Source organism: Phyllostomus hastatus, unplaced genomic scaffold (genome assembly GCF_019186645.2).
Source record: "Phyllostomus hastatus isolate PE091 unplaced genomic scaffold, TTU_PhHast_1.1 phas_contig_312, whole genome shotgun sequence".
In the NCBI taxonomy this organism is placed as follows: domain Eukaryota; kingdom Metazoa; phylum Chordata; class Mammalia; order Chiroptera; family Phyllostomidae; genus Phyllostomus; species Phyllostomus hastatus.
This window is the reverse complement of record NW_025333849.1, coordinates 4342472-4361593: the sequence shown is the minus strand read 5'-3', so window position 1 is coordinate 4361593 and position 19122 is coordinate 4342472. Positions and strand designations below refer to the sequence as shown.

General features: G+C 40.2%; 1 long non-coding RNA gene and 1 other non-coding gene across 2 annotated transcripts; one reads left to right on the top strand and one right to left on the bottom strand.

Moving 5' to 3' along the window:
* The first annotated feature begins 11170 nt into the window (after positions 1-11170).
* Positions 11171-18673, top strand: LOC123819431. Its single transcript, XR_006785807.1, has 3 exons — positions 11171-11234; positions 11953-12080; positions 18449-18673. It is a non-coding gene; the product is annotated as an uncharacterized LOC123819431 (long non-coding RNA).
* Positions 18440-18654, bottom strand: LOC123819484. Its single transcript, XR_006785814.1, has one exon. It is a non-coding gene; the product is annotated as a small nucleolar RNA U3 (small nucleolar RNA).
* Positions 18674-19122: the final 449 nt, after the last annotated feature.

The window sequence follows — 19122 nt, the reverse complement described above, 5'->3', positions numbered from 1 at the left end:
GTCAGTCCTCACTCCCCTTTCTGTGCCTTCAAGCAACAAAGCCTCCCCCAGTGCTGCTCAATCCTTGCTTGGCCAGGGAGGAAGCGGTTGACTCCACTCTCCCGGGTGCCCTGAGGCAGACCTGGGAGCACTGGGCTTGGGGGCTGCAACCTCCCTGGTCCCCGTGCTGATCCCTGGGCCCTTATTTTCCTGAAGCAGTCTCCTTACCTTCTGTTTTTTCAATATCTGCTATAATTTTTGATATCCTATTTTCATAAATGTTGAGATATTGTCAGTCCCTTGCTCTGTTCCTCCACAGATCAGCCAGTTTCTCTCCCGTGCATAGGGGAAGGGGAATACGCTCCCTCCTACCACAATGCCATCTTCCCACCGTGCTAATACTTTTTTAAGAATTTTAGCATCTGTGTTCATCAAGGGTATTGGCCTATACTTTTCTTTCTTTGTAGGGTCTTTACATGGTTTTGGAATTAGGGTGATGCTGGTCTATACGGTAAAATGAGTTTGGGAGTCTTCCCTACTCTTGAATTTTATAAAATAGTTTGAGAATGAGAGATGTTAATTCTTCTTAGAATATTTGGTAAAATTGACATGTGAAGCCATCTGGTCCAGGACTCTTTGTTGGAAGTTTTTTAATTTAAAAAAAAACTGCTTCAATTTCACTAGGTATAATCTGTCTATTCAGAGTCTCTGATTCTTTCTGATGTAGTTTTGGAAGATTGTATACTTCTAGAAATCTATCCATTTCATCCACGTTGTCCAGTTTGCTGGCATATAGTTGTTCATAATATTTTCTTAAAGTCCTTTGTATTTCCTTAGTTTCAGTTATTTCTTCTCTTCCATTTCTGATTTTATTTATTTGGGTCCTCTTTTTTTTTTCTTGATGAGTCTGGTTAAAGGTTTGTCAATCTTATTTATCTTTTCAAAGAACCAGCTCTTGGATTCATTCATTTTTTGTATCATATTTTTAGAGTCTATTTAATTTATTTCTGCTCTGATCTTTATTATTTTCTTCCTTCTACTCACTTGGGATTTGTTTGTTGTTGTTTTTTTCCAAGTTCCTTTCAGTGTAAAGTTAGATTGTGTATTTCAGCTTTTTATTGTTTTTTTTTGAGATAGGCCTCTAATGCTATGTACGTCCCTCTTAGGATTGCTTTTCCTAAGCAGATTTTGGATGTTGTGTCCTAATTTTCATTTTTTTCAAGGTATCTTTTGATTTCTTCTTTGATAGCATTGTTGATCCATTCATTGTTTAGTAACATGTTATTTTGCTTCCATGTCATTGTGTGTTTTTTCAGTGTTGTTCTTGTAATTGATTTCTAGTTTCACAGCGTTCTGGTCAGAGAAGATGCTTGATATGATTTCAGTCTTCTTAAATTTATTGAGACTTATTTTGTGCCCTGTCATCTTGTCATGTGGCCTATCCCAGAAAATGTTCCATGTGTACTTGAAAAGTATGTATATTCTGCTACTTTGGTGTGAAATGTTACTGAGATATCAATTAAATCCATTTGATCTAATGTGTTGTTTAAGGCCGCTGTCTCCTTGTTGATTTTCTATCTGAAAGATCTACACATTGAAGTCAATGGGGTGTGAAAATCCCTAACTATGACTATATTTCTATTGATCTCTCCCTTTATGTCCATCAAGATTTATTTCACACATTGGGTTGTTCATATATTGGTTGTGTATATGTTTACTAGGGTTATATCCTCTTGTTGGACTGTTGCCTTTACCATTATGTAGTGTCCTTGTTTGTCTCTTACAATAGCCTTGGTTTTAAAGCCTATTTTGTCAGATATAAGTACTGCTATCCCTGCTTTTTTTCCCTTTCCATCTGCATGAAATATCTTTTTTCATCCCTTTACTTTTAGTCTGTGTATATCTTTCCATTTGAGGTGGGTGTCTTGGAGGAAACCATTTTATATATGCTTGTTTTCTTACCCATTCATCTACACTATGTCTTTTGGTTGGAGCATTTAACCCACTTGTATTTAAGGTGATTATTGATAGATATGTATTTAGTGCCATTTCATTCTTAGAATATTTTCCTTTGATATTTTTTCTTTCTTTTTTTAAAATTTTTTTATTTTGTTGAAGTATAGTTGTCTCCATTTGCACCCCACCATGCCCCCTGTCTTACCCATCTCTGCCTCCCACACTTGAACCTATTCCCTTTGGCTTTGTTCATGTGTCTTTTATACATGTTCCTTGATGGCCCCTCCCCTGTTTTCCCCCATTATCTCTCTTCCCCACACCTCTGGTTACTGTCAGTTTGTTCTTTATTTCTGTGTCTCTGGTTATATTTTGCTTGCTTATTTGTTTTGTTGATTCAGTTCTACTTATAGGTCAGATCATATGGTATTTGTCTTTCACTGCCTGGCTTATTTCACTCAGCATAATGCTCTCAGGTTCCATCCATGCTGTCGCAGAGGGTAGGAGCTCCTTCTTTCTTTCTGCTGCATAGTATTTCATTGTGTAAATGTACCATAGTTTTCTTATCCACTCATTTACTGGTGGGCACTTAGGTTGCTTCCTGCACTTGGCTATTATAAATTGTGCTTTCTTTTTTTCTTTTTCTTCTTCTTCTTAAAGCAAGCCCCTTAATATTTGCTGAAGTCCTGGTTTGGTGTTAAAAAACTCCTTTAGCTTTTACTTGTCTTGGAACCTCCTTATTTCTCCTTTGATTTAAAATGATAGACTTGCCAGGTAAAGTAGCCTTGGCTATAGGTCCTTTTTTTTAACCACCTTGAATGTTTTATGCCACTCCCTTCTGGGCTCAAGTATTTCTGTTGAGTAATCAGATGCTAGTCTAATTGGTGCTCCATTGTAGGTAATTACCTGCTCTACCCTTGCAGCTTTTAGGATTCTCACCTTGTCTTTAATCCTCATGTTTTTAATTACATCCTGCCTTGGTGTAGGTCTCTTTGAGTCCACTTGTTTTGGACTCACTGAACTCTCTGGATTTGTGTGTCATCTTCACCAAATTAGGAAACTTTTCAGTCATTATATCTTCAAGTAGGTTCTCAATCCCTTGCTTGCTCTCTTCTCCTTCTGGTATTCCCATGATGTGGATGTCTTATGCTTCATGTTATCCAAAATGTTTCTAAGCTCTTCTAATTTAAAACAATTCTTTTTTTTTTTTTTGTTCCTCTGCCTGGATGTTCGTTTGTTTTTGTTACTTTGTCTTCCAAATAACTGATTTGATCCTCTGCTTCATCCAACCTACTGTTTATTCCTTCCAGTGTATTATTTTTTCAGACAGTGCATTCTTTTTTTCTGACTGGTCATTTTTTTATGGTTTCTATGTATTTTTTCATACTGCTGAGTAACCTTATAATTATTCTAAATTTTCTAGTAGATAAATTGCTGGTCTCCATTTCATCAAGTTCACCTGGAGCATTGTGTTGTTCTTTCATTTGGGGTCTGCTTTTTTGTTTTCCCATTTTGGCTGCCTCTTTGTATTTGTTTCTATGTATTAGGTAAATCTGCAAAGACTCTGGTGTAGGCCTTTTTCAGACTCTGCTTGTGACTGGCCCTGGTCAACCTGTTTGCAGCTATCAGTGATCTGCAGCATGTAGCTCCCTCAGCAGGGCCTGTTTTTGTGCAGAAAGAACCATGTTGCACACCAAGGCCAGCTTTTATCAGCACTGGCCCTGGAGAGGGCCTGCTGAAGTCTCATAGAGCTCCCAGAGATCTGCTTTAGTTGTTAAACTTAATCAGTAATATAGCCTCAAGCTATAATCCACAGTTAAGCTCCACAGGTTGGGGCAGTTATTCCTATAGGTGGGGCTATTGCTTCCCCTCAGGCAGTTGCCACTTGGTGGGGAGTGCTCTGCCTGAGAATGATGACTTCTGCAGTATGGGGAACAGCTCAACACAGAGATCCTGGTGACTGTTCCTGTAGTTCTCCCCAGAGCCACCAACCCTAGACTCTCCCAAGCACCTCTAGTTTACTCTGTTCTTCCTCTGCTGGAGCCCAGGGTAAGTGCCTACAAATGAAATTTTGCACATTGGCCCTTTAAGAGGCTGTCTGAGTCCCTGGCCATCTCTCCCTGGCAGACAGAAACTCTGCTGCTTTTCACAGCTGGATGTTATCTGGGTGTCTTTCTGGCTCTGGTGCTGTAGTCTGGGGACCTGTCTTGCGGTTTAGACCCTACACTTCTCAGGGGGAACCCCCCAGCTGCTAACATATCCTTCCAGGACTTCAACTGCCTCCCATGGGAGCTCAGCCAGCCCTCTAAGGTCGCCTCTGCACTCCCTACCAGTCTAGTGGTGATGTGGTTTCTTCTCTCTGTCCTTGATAATAAGGCTTCTCTCCAGCTAGAGCTCAGTTGATTATTCAGGATGATTTCTCTACAGTTTAGTTTTAAGTCCAGATTGATCCTGGGAGGAGGTTAGTGTAGCTTCCACTTACTCCTCCATCATCTTGGATCTTCTCATTTGAAGCTCACGGCAGCTGAGCAGACTGCTCAGTATTATTATCATCCTAATTTTATATAAGTGTAGACTGAGCCTGAAACAGTGAGGTGACTCTGAGTCTGTTGTCCTTTGCAAATTCAGTGTGAAATTGAGGCCCCTGTCTGTTACTGGTCAGCATTTTTCTGCCCTATTCTGCTGGCTGCTGCTTTCTATTCTTAAATAGGAAAGGGAGTTTAACTGCTCCTCTGTCTACTTCATGACATTAAGCACTGGTAAATCTTTTGTGTCCTCTGTAGCTCACCATCAGTCCATCAACATTCCTGAATTCCATACTAGTGGTGGCATGTTAGCTGAGTAGCAGAAATCAACTGTTGATTTGTTGACCTGAGGGAGAAGAGAGAAACTAATGGGAATATTGAGATATTGTGAGAGCAAAGGGATAGAGGCCATGATAAAGAGGTAACATACGTAGAAAAAGAGTCATAATAACCCCAATTGAAAAGAAAACTTGTGTGTGAGCTCTGGGAGACTTAGGAACTATGGTTAGTGGATTAATTCTCAGATGCCTTGTATTAATGTACTATGGGCCCTCTGGCACCTGGGCTCTTGACCTCTCCAATTCAGTAATCAAATTCCTGGGAAGAGACCACAGAACTGAGTCAGCTCAGGCCATTGTTTTTTCTCTGGGCATGAGCCTGAGCCTGGGCCAGGGCTCGTCTGTGGTGGTGCTTCTGGGTTCATCATAGGGAAGAAAGTGTTCTGATCAGGGCAGGTGGAGGTATGCAACATAAACCATTCATATCCACAAGCCCAAACTAGCTCCTCTGTGAAAATAGACTACCCAGCTCTGAGCAATATGCTCCATGTGGAAGTTCTCAGGGTATAGCCATGTGTGCCCAGGGTCCAAGCTGCATGGATAGTGATGGATTCTGCCTTCATGCCCATCCTTCCTGTTGAGCTGTAAGTCACCACTGGAAGTGCCTCAGAGATACTGAGCCAGTATGCATGCAGAACCCCATCCTAGGTCCTTCTGGTGATGCCACCCAGCCAGCCATGCTCAGCCACCACTGTCCTCTTCCAGGACACCCTATCTCTACTGTGGAATGTCACTTTTATGGTATTCCCTGCCATGCTGTTGGTCCTCTGAGGGTGGGGATGGGCCCTTTTTACCTACATTTCCCCAGTTTGTTCTGGGTGAGGGCTGAATAAAAAGAATGTGTGTTTGTAAAATAAATGGGACCTATATTAATTCTTATATTAATTTTATTGTTGCACAGGATGTGGATATCTGGCCAAGCCCTCTACAGCCTGCTGCTCTGGTGAATTTGACTTACCCTTAGCTGCAGCTGGTTGTCACTGTGGACAAGTGGGGACTAATTAAAGTGTGGAAAGCACAGAACAGGTGGGAGTCAGCCTTTATCTGCTTACCTACACACTCGTCTAGAGGCCTGTGACCATCCAGAGGGTCCCCTCCTGCTGGTGAGTAACCTGGCTCACAGGAGCTTCTGTGGGTACTTCTGTCTCCCAGCCAGGGGCACAAAAAATTGGAGTTCAGGGCCATGAAGGGTTGGAGCATTGGGTGGATTATCAAGTGTTGCAACCTAACAGTAAGGCAGGGCTGAAAGTAAACCATCCTTGCACCTGCTGCAGCTCAGCACTCCTGTCATCTGGTAGGAGTAAATGAAAATCCTTCCTGGAAAAGGATAATGTTACCCTAGACCTCACATTCTAATGAATAAACTGAACTAACAAGCAAAATAGAGACAGACACATAGAAAGAGAGCAGGCCTACAGCTCTTGGTGGAGAGTTTAGGAGGTAGAGGGATCAAGGAAGAAGGACTTATGGACATGGAAGACAGTGTGGTGATTGAGGGGGCAAGAGGGATAAAAAATTTATAGAAAAATACAATAAAATGATAATAATAATAATAATAATAAAAGAATTAAAAACTTTCTGTTTTCAAATACAGTATTCAACACACCCTTCAAGCTAACTAGGCACATGAAGGGATAAGAATAATACCAGCTAGAACTGGGAGAATAAACAGTATATGATGTTAAAAGAGCCACAGAGACTTCAGACAGTATAGTTATTAGACACAGACATGAATACACCAATGATTGCTGTGATCAGGGAGACAAATTTCAGCAGAGAACTTAAAGCTGCAAAAAAATGACATAGACACAGACAACTCACAGTGTGGTGACTACAAGAGGAAAAAGGGGGTAGGATGAGGTAGAAGAAGGTAAAAAGGGGATGGAAGGAGACTTAACCTTGGGTTATCAATACACAATAAAACATACAGATGATGTATTATATAATTGTACACTTGAAACTTATATAATTTTATTAACCAATATCACCCAAATAAATTCAATAAACACTTTAAAGAAGCTATAAAAAATGATACTGGATTTAGAAATGAACCCAGTAGAAATTCTAGAACTGGACTTCTTGCCAAGATGAGGCATAGGTAGACACACTGTGCCTCCTTGCACAACAAAAAGAAGGACAAAAACAAATTTAAAAACAAAAATCAACCAGAACTGACTGAAAAGCAAACTGTATGGAAGTCTGACAACCAAGGAGTTAAAGAAGAAACATTCATCCAGACTGGTAGGAGGGGCAGAGACAGGTAGCCGGGTGGAGAAGGCTCACAGCAAAGCAGTAGATGGAGGACTGGGGCAGGCAGGGCAGCAGCCAACAGACCTGGTGAGGCAGTGGATTGCAGACTGGGTGGTCCCACATTCATGTGCAGATAAACTGGAAGGGACAACTGGGGAGTAAGACAGACCACACAACCCAGGGTTCCAGCAAGGGGAAATAAAGCCTCAAAGCCTCTGCCTGAAAACACCTGTGGGGGTTGAGGTGGTAGGAGAAACTCCCAGCCTCACAAGGGAGTTCTTTGGAGAGACCCACAGGGTCCTAGAACTTACATAAACCTACCCACCTGGGAGTCAGCACCAGAAGGACCCAATTTGATTGTGGGAAGTGGGGGGAAGTGACTGAAAGCCTGCAGAGAGCACAGCAAATGGCACTGTTCCCTCTCAGACCCTTCCCCCACATACAGCATCACAACGCAGCCACATGGGTTTCCCCACCCTGGCAAGTACCAAATGCTCTGCCCCTTACTACGTAGCAGGCACACTGACACAAAAAAAATGGCCCAAATGAAAGAACAGTTCAAAGCTCCAGAAAAAATACAAGTAAGCAATGAAGAGATAGCCAATGTATCAGATGCACAGTTCAAAACACTGGTAATCAGGGTGCTCCAGGAACTCACTGGGTACTTCAACAGCATAAAAAAGACCCAGGCAGCAACGAAGGTTGCAATATGTGAAATAAAGAAAAATCTACAGGGAATCAACAGTGAGGTGAAGGAAACTGGAACTGAAGCCAAAAGTTTGGAGCAGAAAGAAGAAAGAAACATTCAACCAGAACAGAATGAAGAAATAAGGATTCAAAAAAAATGAGGAGAGGCTTAGGAACCTACAGGACGTCTTTAAACATTCCAACATTGAAATCATAGGGGTGCCAGAAAAAGAAGAGGAAGACCAAGAAATTGAAAACTTATTTGAAAAAATAATGAAAGAGAACGTCCCCAATCTGGCAAAGGAAATAGACTTTTAGGAAGTTCAGGAAGCTCAGAGAATCCCAAACAAGTTATACCCAAGGAGAAACACACCAAGGCACATCATAATCACATTAGCCAAAATTAAAGATAGGAGAGAATCTTAAAAGCAGCAAGAGAAAAAGAGACAATTACCTATAAAGGAGTTCCCATTAGACTGTCAGCTGATTTCTCAAAAGATACCTTACAGGCAAGGAGGGACTGGAAAGAAGTATTCCAAGTCATGAAAGGCAAGGACTTACCTCGAAGATTACTCTATCAAGCAAAACTATCATTTATAATGGAAGGGCAGATAAAGTGCTTTTCAGATGAGGTCAAGAGGAGTTCATCATCACCAAGTCCTTATTATATGAAATGTTAAAGGGACTTATCTAAGAAAAAGAAGAGTATAAACGCTATCAATAGTAAAATGACAACAAAATCACAACTATCAACAACTGAACCTAAAAAATAACAAACTAAGCAAACAATTAGAACAGGAACAGAATCACAGAAATGGAAATCGCATGGAGGGTTATCAGCGGGGGAGATGGAGAGGGAGACAGGGGGAAAAGGTACAGGGAATAAGGAGCATAAATGGTAGGTAAAAATAGACATGGAGAGGTTAAGAATAGTATGGGAAATGGAAAAGCCAAAGAACTTATATGTATGACCCATGGACATGAGCTAAGGCGGGGGAATGCTGGTGGGAGGGGCAGTGCAGGGCAGAGGGGAATAAAGGGGGAAAAATGGGGCAACTGTAATAACATAATCAATTAAATATATTTTTTTAAAAGTTAGAATATAGAAGAGAATTAGTGAACTGAAAGATGAAAGAAATTATTTATAACAGAACAGGGATATTAAGAGTGGTAAATGCAGGAGAGATGGTAAGAGACATGGACCAGTGCTTCTGAGACATTAATAGGACACCAGTCATCTGTGGCTCTTGTGTAAAGGCAGATTCTGATTCAGTGGGTCTCTGGGGATGCCTGAGATCCTGACTTTTAAACTAGCTTCTTGGGAAAATTGATGCTGCCAGTCCACAGAGTCCACAGACCACCCTTTGAGTAGAAGGGCCATAAAGGATCTATGAAAAATCTACTATTTGATATCCCAGGAGTAGGCGAGGCACCACATTTTAGACCACTTTTCCGTAGCCTTAATGCTCAAGGATGTCGTGGCTGGGCACCAAATCCCTGCTCACACTCCCCTTGAATTTTGTGAAAACATTATTTCACTGTTTATGTTTCTGTTGAAAAGTCTACTGTACCCTGACTTTCCTTGTTAGACACTTGGATTTTTAAATCAAAGGCCTTAAAGATATTTTGAAATATTGGAAGTCTAGTAGTTTTATTTTGACATGTCTGCAGTGATTATCCTGGGTCAGCTTTTCATAGAACACAGGAACCCTTTCATTACATAGATTCATTACATAGATTTCTTTTATTTCTAGAAAGTTCACTGTATATGAGTTTTAAAAATTAATCTGTTAATTTTTCCTCTGTGGGAACTTCATTCATGTTTATTAGATCTTCTTTGCCTATCTTCTCAGATACTTTGATTCTTTTTAGCCTTTCATTCCACTTTTGTTCTGTCTTTTTTCTTTCTCCTCTTTTAGTGCTCTTATTTGTTCAGCAGAATATTTTCTCTCTTAGGTTTATTGTTACCTTCATTTTTGAGATAACTTTTTAATCAGTATCATTCCTGATTTAATTTAATTCTTATTTCGTATCTTGGTTTTTTTGTCCATTTCCATTCTGAGTGTTGAATTTCTGACTCAGGATATCCCTTATATTCTTATTTCATGATATTTAACTCAGGTCAAAATGGCTACAGACCTCCAATTCCTGGCTGTCCTTTGGTAGGATTGTTTTACCAGTTAAAATGTGTTGTTTCTCACTTTTTGTTTTCATAGCCTTGTTTAAATGTTGCCATTTTCTCTGTGTTCTGAAATTTTTATGTTTTTTGGACAGTCAGAACACATGTTTTTATATAAGTTGAACAGAAAGTCCAGGCTATGTTCCATGTGCAAATGTCTGTGGAAAAATGATCTTTTAAAACCCTAGGTAAAGGACAAGCTATTCAAGAAATGGAGGACTTGCCCATTCAGAGAGAGAAACTAAGCTGCTTCCACTTCACTCCAGTTGTAGAAGTACATTTAGAATAATTAAAAACTAAACGTAAAAGATGGTAATAAAATTATCTGAGGAATATGTAAGTAGTTTTAAAAATCAGTCTGGGATGTGCACAGGCTTGGTAGACAAGGCAAAACCTGGAACTAAATAAATACACAGATTTGATTTACCTAAAAATTAAAAACTTGTGAACTACAGAGTTTTATAAAATTGAGACACATGGAAAATCAGGAGAAATCACTGTATCTTATTTAACAAAGCATTAATATCAAATTATTTGAAGCATAGAAATGTGGTAGAAACATAGGTAAAGATATGAATAGTCAATTCATAGAGAAAAGTACAAATAGCCAATAGTATATAAAGGTATGAAACCCAGCTAGTAATAAAAAAAGTGACATTACAATGAGGTTTTTCAATCACTGGATGGGCAGACATTTTTAAAAATTGGTATTATAAGTTAGATGAAAAATTTTTATTTTTATACATGGAAAATAAGAATATCAATTGGAACCACTTAAAAAGGCTTTTTTTTCCTGTTAGATGTTATAAATCTGATATTCTTTGACCTAATAATTCCTTTGACCTAACAGTTCTATGGATCTCTCAGGAGGAAGCCTTGACCTTCCTGCACAAAGATTGTCCATGGTAATGAGATTTGTAAACAACCTAAACTTCCATCATAATGAGAAGAAGTAAAAAGTCATGGAAAAATGTCCTCTGATGTGGAAAGATTTCCAAACAGTATTTGGAAGCAGAAAAGGCAGGCTTCAAAATAGCATTTGAAAATGATGCATAGCAAGAGTGCTGGCAGCCACACCCCTGCCTTCTGTGTGGAGGGAGGAGAGGATTTTCTCTAGAGATTTACATATTGTTTGAGTAAATTCATTTTTGACTTAAAAATAAGTGGCATTTTTGTGCCAGTGAGGAAGGAGTTATTCAGTGGCCACCTGCTCCTTGGGCAAGGACAGGATGGCACAGGTGGTCACTGTTTGCATTGCAGGTGACCTGTGTGGATGGAGCACTCTACACACTGACGGTGGCCCAGCTGCAACTGCTGTTCAGGGTAAGCATGCTCCTGAAGCAACCTGCTAGTATGTTCTGCTCTCCTGACTGCCAGTAGGTGTTTGCATTGACCCAGAACTCAGACCTGGGCCCCAAGGTCAGTACTTGGCTGTGTCCCTTGCCACAGGGTTCAGGCTTTGTGTGCACAGGTCACAGGTTCTGGGTCTTGTCTTGCCAAATGCATCTGGGAGGGTGGCTTCTCATTCAGGACCATGTCTGTGGCCACTCAGGGTCACCAGCTAGGCATTGGTGGTGTTAGCTTCTCCCCAGAGCCTCTGCTTTTTCCAGGCTGCTGTGTTGCCCACAGGCCAGAAGGGGTTAGTTGCCTGGCTATCAGGGCAACATCCCGGTGGAGTGTCATCAGATATTTGTTGGCTTGACAACAGTTTCAGTGAGACTGAGGAGAGAGTGTCCAGGTCGGGCATGAAGAGGTGCTGACAGTATGAGACAATATCGTTACTTGGACAAGGTACAGCAGAAATAACACACGGGCTGTGTGCCTCCCTCATGGCCAGCCTCTGTGACTGGGTACCGCTACAAGTGCTACCAGAGCCACCAGGAGGGGCTTTCAGAGTACTCCAGGGTTGGAGGAGTCCCTCTGTCATCGGTGATGAGACCATGTGGTGGTGTACACCAGGTGTTCCACACGCACTCTTTGCTGTGCCCATTGGAAGATGAGCCTCCTGTTTCTACCTCTCTCTCATCTGGTTGACTTCCAGAGCCTGCTGGAACTCTGATGAGGCAGCCAGACTAGTGGGGATGCACAGAAATGACAATGGCATGCAGTTGGTGGTCATCATCTACAAGCTAGGGGCTAAGAAGTCCAAGGATGAAATAAACATTCTGGGTAAGGATTCCACATCAGGACCTGCAGGTCTGCATGTTACCACCATTGCATATGATGCCTGAAGCACAGATTCCTCCTGTGTTTACTTCGTGGTACCTTTTCTTTCCCTTCAGTGAATACAGTGACTGAACAAATGCATAGCCCTGAGATTCAGACATTAACTACTGTCAACTTACAGTCTCACCTCTCCTGTCTTCCTGCTTCCATTCATTACTACTTCTCTTTCCACTACTGTATCAAAGGCACTGTTCTCAGTGCTCAGAGCACACAAAGATTAATAAAAACCACAACTATCTTTTCATCAAGGAGCTTCTAGTCCAGCAGGAAAATGAGACCCACAGCCCTCTCCTTTCCTGTCTCTTATTATTTTTTTAAATTTTGAAATTTTTTATTGATTTACTTATTTTTACAGAGGTAGTTTCTTTTTTTTTATTGCTGTACAATTACAGTTGTCCCCATTTTCCTCCTATTACTCTCCCCTGCCCTACCCACACTCCACCTCCCATGTTCGATCCTCCCCTCCCATTGTCTTTGTCCATGAGTCCTTTATACAAATTCCTTGATGACCCTTCCCCTTCTTTGCCCCATTATCCCCTCCCTCCTCTCCTCTGGTTACTGTCAGTAACCAGTTCTTTATTTCCGTGTTTCTGGTTATATTTTGCTCAATTGTTTGTTTTGTTGTTTAGGTTCCACTTATAGGTGAGATTATGTGGTATTTGTCTTTCACTGCCTGGCATATTTCACTTAGCATAATGCTCTCCAATTCTATCCATGGTGTTGAGAAGGGTAGTATTCCCTTGTGTAAATGTACCACAGTTTTTTGATCCACTCATTTACTGATGGGCATTTAGGCTATGATTACTTCCCTGTCTTAAACCCCGTATCACTCTTGTTAGGCATTCCCTATGGTCCTTAGCATTTTTTCCTTAGTATTGTGTTCACTTTTTTTATTGTTATTCTATTACAGTTGTCCCAATTTTCCTTCTTTGCCCTACTCTGCCCACCCCACCCCTCACTCCTACAGGCAATCCCCACACTGTTGTCCATGCCTAAGGGTCATTCATACATGTTTTTTGACTAGTCCCTTCTCCTTCTTTCCACCATTATCCTCTTCCCCCGACCTCTCAGACTGCTATCATCATTTGACCATAGATTTTATTCTGAGCTTCCTGGCAGCTGAGGAAAAAGGGGAAACAGGATGTGTAATATAATCCCTTGTCTGATACAAGAAAGCTCATGGATTTTTCAAGAGGTAATTTTTTCTTCCTGGTGCTAAACTCCTTAGAAAGTGATGAAATTGATTTTTTCAAAACAAGGAATGCTATACAGTGTAAAATACTGTATCTTCAATAATAGGTTTTGCCAGATGTCATAAATATCACAGTTCTCATGTGGTCATTTCTTACATCACCCTGCCATAAATAGGGAAGTGTAGAAGGAAGGTTATTCATTCTCTTCATTCCCTAGATAATTACTGCTTGCCAGATACTGTCACTTCCACATGCGTAGTGTCCCCTGTAAATAAGGCAGATTTAAGGAGTAAATACATGGGTCAGGATTGAATGCTGGTATAACTGAAGCCATTGCTCTTTTCAGTATACCACATCATCTTAGATGAGGCATGTCTGCTCCATACTGTAGCTGCTATCAAGAGATAACAATATGTTGAGTGCGGGCTGCGAACCAAAGTGTCACAGTCAGGGTACATGCCTGGGTTGCAGGCCATGACCCCCAGCAACCGCACATTGATGTTTCTCCCTCTCTCTCTATCTCCCTCCCTTTCCTTTCTAAAAAAAAATAAATAAAATTTTAAAAAACTTAAAAAAGGAGATAACAATATGTGTATTTTATTTCAAAGAATACAACAGATTACAAATTTTGTTCTACCAGATACCATGATGCCTCCCTCCTCACCTCACAAAGAGCCTCAGCTCCTAAGTGATCCTGCTGGTACTTCATAATACACAGTTTATGGCTAGCAGCCTTCCAGGACCACCAGATAATCATCATGTCCATGCAGGTGGTGAGTTTGGTACCCACCTCAGGAGCCCACATCCCTACCTCACATAGTTTTTCATTTCAAGGACCAGAGCTGAGTCATCACTTCTTCCTTTGACCTATCCTTTTAAGTCCACATGTGAAATAAGGTCAGTAAATTTCCTGTCCTTCAAGAGCTGTTATCACTTGTTCATTGACAGGGCGGGATAGGAGAGGAGTAGTGTCCCACTGATGGGCCAAGTAATTGCATCTGATTCCTTCACTTTGCCTGTAAGACAGCCTCTTCTGTCCTACCAACAGTACCTTTTTAGGGATACCATTGGAAAGGATGTTCCTGGGACTTGGGATCTTAGCCCAGCTATCTCCTCATTATTGGGGGACCCATTGAATGTCACTGGTCAGAATTTGTTTCTTCCTCTTAAATAAAAAAGATGCTATGTATCATCTACATGATCTCCTTTAAATGTACAAAACTACCACCCACGGTTTACATCACCCACATTGCCCAGATAAAATGGAGGTGCAAAGATGTAGATATTTTGTCCAAAGTCCCACAGGGATGCCCAGTGATGCCTGGGATGGGCCCACACACAGCTTTGCAGCCTAGTTCTCAGCCTCCATTCATAACCCACCCACACAATCCTGAATTCATTTGCCAGACCCTGGTGGTAGTAGGAGTCAGTCGAGGCAAGATTGTAAAAGTCCAAAAGAATGCAATTTTGCATTGTGTTTTAAAATTAATGTTTTGGAATTGCTCGTGTTATTTCTTGCCAGAGTAAGTTCTACCAAAGAGAACAGGGTTTACAGATTTTACATTCCATCTTGCTTACTTATGGTGAGATCACTGACCTCATAGTTGTCAGTTACTTGTCATGAGGTTTGGAATAAATTTCAACCTTCTGTGACAAACATCTTACAATCTTCAATGAAGAAATACAATGCCCCAAATGAAATATTTCAAAAATTACAGATTTATATAACAAATTAACTACTTTCTGAATTTTAAATCAGTAGTTGTTTGAAGATAATTATTAAAGCAAATTCCTAATACAGAAAAATCTTAGTTCTTTTTAGTAAATAAACTCAAATTTCTTCTAAGGTTAAGAATTAGTAGAGACTCAAACCACAATGATGTACCACATCACACCAGTCAGAATGGCCACCATAAACAAATCAACAAACAAGTGCTAGTGAGGTTGTGGAGAAAAGGGAGACCAAGTACACTGTTGGTGGGAATGCAGACTGGTGCAGCCACTGTTGAAACAGTATGGAATTTCCTCAAAAAACTAAAAATGGAACTGCCTTTTCACCTGGCAATTCCACCGCTGGGATTATACCCTAAGAATCCTGAAACACCAGTTTAAAAGAATCTATGCACCCCTATGTTCATAGTAGCATTATTTACAATAGCCAAGTGCTGGAAACAGCCTGGTGCCCATCAGTAAATGAGTGGATCAAAAAACTGTGGTACATTTACACGATGGAATACTGTACAGCAGAAAGAAAGAAGGAGCTCCTACTCTTCACTACAGCATGGATAGATCTGGAAAACATTATGCTAAGTGAAATATGCCAGGCAGTGAAAGACAAATACCATATGATCTCACCTATAAGTGGAACCTAATCAACAAACAAACAAGCGAGCAAAATATAACCAGAGAAAGAAAAAAAGAACAAACTGACAGTAACCATAGGGGAAGAGGAAGGGGATAACAGGAGAAAGAAGGGGAAGGGTTATCAAGGAACATGTATAAAGGACCCATGGACAAAGACAATGGGGTGGGGGACAGGATTGAACGTGGGAGGTAGGGCGTGGGTAGGGCAGGGGAAAGTAATGGGGGGAAAATGGGGACAACTATAATTGAACAACAATAAAAAAAGAAAAATTGTCACTCAAATTAAATAAAGAGTCCTCTTGAATACATACACACAGGATTTAAAATATGTGGATTAAGTACAACAAAATTTCAATAAAATAGAGACAGAAGATAATTTTCTTAACTTGATAAAGGGAATCTTAAACAATAAACATGCTTAATAATTAGGAACATTTCCACTGACATTAGTAACAATGTAAGGGTGACATCACCATTATAATTATTACCCTGGAGGTGCTAATAAATATAAAACTTTTTTAAAACAAATTGAGTTCTAAAAATATTAGAAAGAGGTACGTTTATCATAATTTCTAAGCAGTACCATCTTTAAAAAGTGGAGAAAATCATTAGAATTAGTAAGCAAAATTCCTCTTGATTGAATTGGTTATCTACATATTAAAATAAGTATACCAGCAATTAGAAATGTAATAGGAGAAGTATCCCATCAAAATAACAGCAGAAACTATATCCTGTGATTGCCTTTAACAAAATATTTTATGGAGAAAACACACAAACCTTTTCTAAAAAATAAGGAGATATTCCATGTTCATCCATAGAATTACTATGTTAAAGAGGCCATAAGTTGAAAGCAATACCAATAAAATTGCAACAGGTTTTTAAAATAGAATGTGAAAAAGTGATTATAAAATGTACATCTTATATGTAAAAGGTAGAAGCATAGCCATGACAATCTTGAAGAAACAAAAGGATAGAGGATGGATAGACCTGCCCTGTGAGTTATGAAGACAAAATTAAACTTTAATCATTGAGACAAAGTAGTATCAGTGCATGAAAAGACAAGCAGAATAGAGGATCAAGAAATAGATCCATGTTTAGTTGGAAATTTGGTATACAATATAGGTGACATTTCAAATCAGAATCAAAAAATAATGCTTCAGTAAGTGATTTTGGAAGGACTAGCTATTCAAATGCAATAAAATCATGTTCCTTCCTCATACCAGGGACACAAATTTCTTATGAGTAATGGACCTAAACAAAAATAAGTTTAAAATTATACAGAAAAAAATTTAGAAAAGAGACTTTTAAAGCAGGGTTAAGTAATATCAAAACAAGACCCCTAACAAAATAATTCGCCTGTATCATAATTTAAATCCTTTGTACAAGTGACGCCATAACCAAAATCAAAAGGCATGCCATTGCCAGCAGCTCCAAAAGAACTAACAGGAAATGTAATTTACAGAAGAAACCAAACCAAACCCTAAAGTATAGGATAAAATGCTCAAAATCATTGTAATCACAATACAATAAAGACATATCACTACACTATTGGGCTGGCCAAAAAGGTGGGGGGGAAATATAGAAATCTAGATGATGCCAAGTGTTTGCAGGCATATGGGGGTACAGGATCCTAATGATGGAAACTGCCTCCCACTCTATTCACAGTCTGAAGGTCTTTGGTCAATCCAAGGTATGTGTTCCAATAGTACAAATCCATCTAGTACAGAATCAGGATCACAGTTCTCAGCTCCCCACCAGACCTGCCTCATCTGTTCTGGTCAACACCAAGGATGCCTTCTCTGTCCTTCCCTGAAATTGGCAGGGGAGAGTGTAGGTTTACATCCTATTTACCTTGACTCTAAGTATAATTTCTGAGGTCCTAGCTCAGTGCAAGATCAACTGCTATGCATCTACACTTTCTATCATCTAGCACCCAGGAAGTTGCTATGTATGCCTCAGTCATCTCCTAAAGTGGGGATAGCCTGGTGCAGATGGGATGCCAACTAGGGGAGAGAAGGAAGTGGTTGAGGGAATTTGAAAAGGTATGCATGTTTTGTGTCCCAACTCAGTCCATACTTTGTACTGGTCACATCCCGCCACTATTTACACCCTTACTACACTATGAGGTCTCCTCCATTTAGAATGAAGGCATTCTCATTCTTTACAAGTATGATAAGAGTCCCAGTTGGTGGTAAATCCTTATCTGGAACCCTACAGCAAGAGTTAGTAAAATGAGATAAAGTGTCCTCTGCTGGATCCCCTTCCCTCTGATAGGACTTTAGGTAGTCTGGGCTGTTTGCTTGGTGAAATGACCCAGACCTTTAGCCCCAGGTTGATGGTGGTGGTGGTGGCTGTGCTCATTGAAATTTACTATTGGGTATCAGTTTAGGGAAACCACAGTTACTTCTAGGTTCCAGACACTAGCCTACTCTCATTACATACAAGCAATCCTAGTCTCTGACTGTCAGTTATAACCCCAACCATGATAGTCACTCCTTTCTTTGCCTCTTGGGCCACTTACAAAGAACAAAGAGTACTCAGGTGGTCATCAGAGCTTTCACCTAAAAGGAAGATTGCTCTGACTCCTGAAAGAATTTTCTCCACTGCTGTCTCCAGGACCTAGGACCTGTAGTTGCTGAGAACCCAGAGTTATCCAATAAATGAATCAGAGCAGTGTTTTTAAATTTGGTATTTGTTTCTTCCAAATTTTAATTTCAAAGAGACCCATTAAAACTTTTTTTTTTTACCACTCAGATGGGTGTCTGCTCCTACTTACTCCCTCAGAAGAGAGAGAAGAGTGATTATCAACAGCAAATAGCAGTTACCAAAGCAACACCAAGAGCCAACTTCACACTCAGGAGAAAACATTCCATCCCCTTGTGTGGTTTCAGGTGCTCTACACATTCAGAGAAACTTCTCTAGTAACAAACTATAGAAATGATTCCTGAAAGTATAGTCTTCATCAAACTTTTTAAAGTGGTGAGCAACACTTTGTCTTTCACCTGAGAAGAAATGTCCTGACGTTTCCTCAACTTTCCCCAATGCATGAGTACCCTGGCAAATGGACATAAGTTCTTTTGAGAAAGGATTAGAGGAATATTTACTGCATATATTTGTGATGGAGTTATAGGAACTACTCTAGGTCAGCAGTGTTCAATCAGTATGCTGCAGGAATTTTTTTTTAAATAAGACCTTTTTTTTAAGATTCTATTTATTTATTTTTAGAGAGGGAAGGGAGGGAGATAGAGAGAGAGAGAGAGAAACATCAATGTGCGGTTGCTGGAGATTATGGCCTGCAACCCAGGCATGTACCCTGGCTGGGAATCGAACCTGGGACACTTTGGTTTCCAGCCCGTGCTCAATCCACTGAGCTACACCAGCCAAGAGCAAGAATTTTTAAAACATGAAATACCTGGCTATTTAGTCAG